This window comes from Balaenoptera ricei, chromosome 8 (genome assembly GCF_028023285.1).
Source record: "Balaenoptera ricei isolate mBalRic1 chromosome 8, mBalRic1.hap2, whole genome shotgun sequence".
Lineage (NCBI taxonomy): Eukaryota > Metazoa > Chordata > Mammalia > Artiodactyla > Balaenopteridae > Balaenoptera > Balaenoptera ricei.
Window position 1 is genome coordinate 12,892,082 of NC_082646.1, and position 5,963 is coordinate 12,898,044.

Genomic DNA, 5,963 nt, shown 5'->3' on the forward strand with positions numbered 1-5,963 from the left:
ATGTCGGCTCTCACCCCGGGGGCTGTCTGTTTCTCCCTTGGAGCTCCGCCCCACCCAACCCCCGCCCAGGCAGCCAGGGCCGATGGGCACGGCCTCTCAGCCAGTCCAAGGTCCAGGGCCCCTCCTCTGCATAAAGGAAAACGGGGTCAAAGAGTCGGGAACCAAGGCCCACACCTTTGGGCAGCCCAGTTGATCTCCCGGCGGTGCGCCTGGCACTGGGCTAGGGGCTGAGAGACAGCGCCTCCGAGGTTGAGACGAACATAAGTCATCTGAGCCTCTTGGATGGGGACAACGGAACTGGAGAGACAGGTGACCAGAATCAGCGTCCGCTGACTTCCGGTCCAGAGCGCCATGCTCAGAGGGAAGCCGAGGTCGCACCACGTGGTGGCCGTCTTGGCCAGTCACAGTTCCATCAAATGTGACTTCAGTGGGGGCCCCCAGGGCCGCTGCGGTCAGCAAAGGCTCCCTGGACGAGCGCCCTGAAACAGCTGCCTCTGCCTTCCTGCCTCTCCCCTCTGGGCCCTGTCTCCCACCTTGCACGGGGCGGGGACCCCGGCTCCCCCTTCGTCTGTGTCCATCTTCAGCTCTGCTGTGAGCAGCCCACCTCTTCAAGGTGGGCAGCACTCAGGGGCAGTGCTGACCAGAGATCCTTGCAGCTTCCACCCGGGACTGGGGCATCCCAGCTGCCAGTCTGCCCCCATCCCCACCCTATGTTGCACACGTTGTTGAGCAGAAAGCTGTGTGCTGCAATGTAAAGAACAAAGTCTCTATGGTACTTGCTAGCTGTGTGGCCTCAGGAAAGACGCCAAACGTCTCTGAGCTTCCGTTTCCTTATCTGTGAAGAAAATGGACATGAGAATCAGAGATAGTGCATGTAAAGAAGCTGGAACCCAGACACTCCCTAAATGGTTATTACTATTGTCATGTTTGTTGTAACTCTGGGGAAAGGTGGAGAGAAGCAGCATGTGCTCCCAACCAGGTGACCATCGTCGTAGGGCTGCAGGAGGAGATCCCTCAGAGAGGACGGCACACCTCAGCCACCCCAGGGAAGCCCTCTGTTAGCACTGGGCCCTGTGCTCCAGCTCAACCGCCCCGAGCCAGGCCCGGGGACTGCAGAGATAGGGAGACCCTGAGAAGAGGGCTGGCCCTGAAGAGTCCTTTTCCTGGTCCGAGACATAGAATGTGAGGGCTCAGAGGGATCTCAGAAACCATTCAATCCCAAGTCTTCCTCCCCATTTGACAGAGGAGGAAACTGAGGCACAGAGGTCACCCATTGACTGAGAACAGAGGCCCCGGCTCCTGGTCCGGCATGGTATCCATGACTCGGGGCTGGCTGCATCCTAACCCCACCTGAGGGCACTCAACCACCACCTCACTCACTTCCCTGCAAACCCTGGATTTCTCCGATCCGGAAGATAGCTTGTTTATAAGAGAGGCCTCTGGGAGAAGACAGAGTGAATCAGGAAATACTACAGAAGGATACAGGCGTCTCCACCCAAGAAGCACAGTTGGGGGTGGGTGCCTGGTGCCCCTCCTGCGGCCCTGGAACCACCCCCACCCCAGTTCAGAAACACAGCCAGGCTTCCTAACTCCCCACACAGAGGTCATCACCAGGGCGAGAAGGAGGCAGGTGCGCCTGAGCACAGCAGATGCCCGTGAGTCTTGGGGGCTGCAGGATGGGGTGAGGTACTGACACCAGGAGGGAGGATGGTGAGGAACTCTGAGAACCCAAACCCTGAGACAGGTGTTCTGAGAAGACACCCAGAAACGGAAAGGGTTTCAGAGGCCAGGCCACCTCACCCCCACTCCCCAACCCCCAGGAAGACTCTGGCTTCCCCTCTCCCACAAGGACTGTAACACACCTATAAATCCACCTGGAAGACACAAATGAGCAGGGGGGAGCAGCTACCTCTCCCACCGTAGCTGACCTCTGGACGCGGTCCCCCAGAGCAGGCACAAGCATTACCTGGGGACTCAGCATGGGACGCTGCTGGGAAGAGGTGGGTCTGGACCAGAGCAGGAAGGAGGGGCAGGGCAGGGAGCGAGCAGCAGGGGAGAGAGCAGAGGCGATTGACTGTGACCAGCAGTGTTGGGAGCGCTCTGCAAGGATGCAGGGCCCAGGTGCCCTACTGTGGGCAGCTTGACCTCCTCGCCCTGGGACCAGCACGTCCAGGGCATAGATCCCCTCTGGCCATGTCCTCTGCTCCTGCCATTGTGCCTAGCACCAGGCTGGCACAGGCTGAGCCCGCTGCTTGACAGAGGCTGGGTAGGCTTTGAGCTGATCCGCTCATCCGGAAGGTGCTAATTGAGCTGATTAATTGAGCCAATTACCTCAGCCTCCCAGGAGGGCTGGGAGCAGGCCTGGCTCCTGGGGACCAGGTGTGAGGCTGCAGGATGGGCTGACAGAGGGAGCCAGGCCGCCAGGGGCGAAGGCTGCGCTCTGCACCCACAGGCCTGCCAGCCCACGCAGGCGCAGAATGGAGGACCAACTGGTGCCCTAGATGAGTGTGGGCTCCTGGGCGGATCCTGGAGAGAGCCATCAGGAGGGGAGGCGGGGCCGGAGCAGATGCGGGACCCCAGGACAGGAAGGGGGCGCGCAGGGTGAGCGAATGACCGCATGGAGAAATGAATTACCCTTTCCTGCCGCACTTTCTGCTAATTCTGGGGTGTGAATGAAAGTGAGAGTGAATGTGACACGTGAGTCCTCACTACGGAGCCTTGAGGATTGCCGTGCGGGAACAGTGCGAACCGACCGCTGCCCTTCATCGCTGGCCAGTCTCCCCAGCCACCTGGGAGGCAGGCCGCATCATTGCCGCGAGTTTACAGATGAGGAAAATGGGGTGCAGGGGCTGCCGGTGGACTCAGGTCACACAACTAACCTGTAAGGGAAGCAGGATTCAAACCCCGTTCTCCAGGCTACAAAAGCTCTGTGGTTCACGGCCTGCAGTGTGCGTGGGGCTTGGGATTCAATGAACGTGAGCCTGCGTGTGCAGGAATGTGGGTCTGAGTGTCTGTGAGCGTGCAGAAGGCGTGGCTGTGAGCCGGCTGGGCTCACGTACGTGCAAGGGCAGGGGTCGGGGGAGCAAGTCAGCACACAGACGTGCCCCTCGGAGAAGGTGAGTCCCCTCCTGGCACCGTAGTCTCCACCCCGGGGCCAGGCCCGGCTGAAGGCCAAGGACAGTCCATCGACCCTGGGGCGGAAGCACCATGTTCCAGCCTGGGGGAGGACACAGTCTCCTCCTGTCTCCTGCTTCTCTCCTTCCCACCGTCACCACAGTCCCCACCCACATCCTGGCTGGTCTGAACTCGTCCAATAATTTCCCACTTCCACACCTGCTCCCTTCCAATTTTGTCTCCATACAGTAGCCAGAGGGCTTTTAAAAACACAAATCTAACTGTAACCCATTTGTGTTTTTTTGTGCAAATGGTGTAGACATTTATTTGGGTAATAGAAACTATATTCATTTCAGGACAACAATGTGCTTTTTTTCAAATATTAACTTTATTGACATATGACTTACATAAAACAAAATGTACCCATTTTTAAGTGTATAGCGAATGAATTTTGACAAATATATTCACTTGGGTAACCACCAGCCCATCCCACTTGCATCAGCTCAGAAAGCTCCCTCATATCCCTGCCCAGTCAACACCCCACCAACCCCCACCCAATCCGATTTCTATCACTGTCAATTTGTTTTGCCTTTTCTCATGCAGTTTTCATGCAGTGTGTACTCTTTTGCGCCTGGCTTCTTTCACCCAGGGCAACAGTGTTGGATTCACCCACGTTGTTGCATATATCAATCACTAATTCATTCCTCTTCTTGCTCTATAGAACTCCACTGTATGGATACACCGTTTGTTTATCCATCCACCAGTTAATGGACATTTGGGTTGTTTCCAGTTTGGGGGCTATTATGAATAAAGCTGCTATGAATATTGCCTACAAGTCTTTTCGTGCATATATATTTTTATTTCTTTCAGGTAAATACAACAATTGAAATAGAATTGCTAGATATGATAAGTATGTGTTCAATGCTATAAGAAACTGCCAAACTGGCCCTTAGGATCAACTGTGAGAACCTTTAGCCTGACCTTCAAGGCCCTATATGCCCTGGCCCTGCTTTCTTTTCAGCCCCAACTTCCCTCCCTTCTTCCCTTGCTTTCTGCATATCAACCACCCTCTTTCTTGCTGTTCCTTTAAAATACCAGGCTTCTTTTGACCACAGGACCTTTGCATGTGCTGGTTCTTCTCCTTGAAATGCTTTCGCCACTCTTCTGTTCTGCAGGTCTCATCTAAATATTCATTCCTCGGGGCAGCTTCCTAACCATCCCTCACCCCATCTACACGTGGCGATCCTCATGCCTTCTCAAAGCTCCCTGTATATTTTTCCTATAACACACATCATAGTGTTCATTACATATGATTATGTGTACGATGTGTGATCTTGTGTTTAATATTCCTCTCCTCCACTCAACTCTAGGCCCTGTGAGTGCAGGAATCATGCATATCTCCTGCGTGTCTAGCATAGTACCTGACACACAGGAGCTACTCCATAGATATTTCAGGGGATTAAATTAAGAAGCCTGAGCCCCAAAGCCCACAGGCCAAGGATGGGGCTTGCCTGCCCTGCTGAGGAACCCGGGAGCACCCCTTGTAGAGAGGCCCCGGCAGCCGGGCTGGGCAGCCATTGCACCCCGGATCCGATGACTGGCTGGGGAAGGGAGGGAGGGAGCAGGGGAAGGCAGGAGGGGAAGAGAGTGACTCATCTTCAGAGACACATGGCAAAGGGGAGTGGAAAATGCAATTCAGCAGCTTCTTGACCTTCCCTTTGTGAGGGACAAAGGCTCCAGCCCCAGTGAGCAAGGGGCAGCCATCAGGAACTCCCAGCGCCGGGAGAACATTTGCCTTGCCCCACGAGCTGTAACAAGAGAGATTTCTCAGACTCAGAGAGAAATCAGGTTGCCCACCTCCCCCCACCCTCAGGCTCTGCCACTGCGTCCTTGTCCCCAGGCTCCGCAAAGGTGGCTGTCCCCACCTCACCGCAGAGGCTGTGTGTGACGCTGAGACTGGAGGAGAGAGTGGTTTCCTCCCAGGACCACACAAAAGCAAAGGAACCTTTTTTTCCAAAAGACAAAAGGGATATGAAGGGGCTGACCCCAGCCCAAAGCACCAGGATGAGGCCAGAGGCAGGAGCACCTTGGACGTGAGCAAGGCACGCCTGGGGGAAATTCTCAGAAATCCTCTGTTGTACATGTAGAAGTCCAGGCCACAAAGGGGAGAGAGGGTGGGGCTTCCCTGGTGGCACAGTGGTTAAGAATACGCCTGCCAGTGCAGGGGACACGGGTTCGAGCCCTGGTCTGGGAAGATCCCACGTGCCGCGGAGCAACTAAGCCTGTGAGCCACAACTACTGAGCCCACATGCCACAACTACTGAAGACCGCGTGCCTAGAGCCCATGCTCTGCAACAAGAGAAGCCACCGCAGTGAGAAGCCCACACACCGCAACGAAGAGTAGCCCCCGCTCTCCGCAACTAGAGAAAGCCTGTGCGCAGCAACAAAGACCCAACGCAGCCATAAATAAATAAATAAATAAATAAATAAATAAATAAATAAATAAACAAACAAACAAACAAATAAATAAAAGGGGGGATAGGGTGGACCAGGAGCAGATTGCAGTGGGTGGGGGTGGGGGTGGGGGTGGGGTCCATGTAGGGACAGCTCTGGTCTGTAAGGCAGCTGGCTTCTTGGCTCCAGACGGTGTGGCCTGACTCACTAAAGCAATCTCCTGTCCCTAAACAAGAAATCTGGATGGGAGGGGCAGAGCCTCAGCCCACTGGGGAAATGGTCTGAAGGTGTTGCAGGGCCACAAGTGCTAATGGATGAGACCCTCCCTGCAGGGTCATCACCCAGAGCTTCACTGAAGCAAATCTGGCTTTTAACTTCTCACCGACCAGATCTCC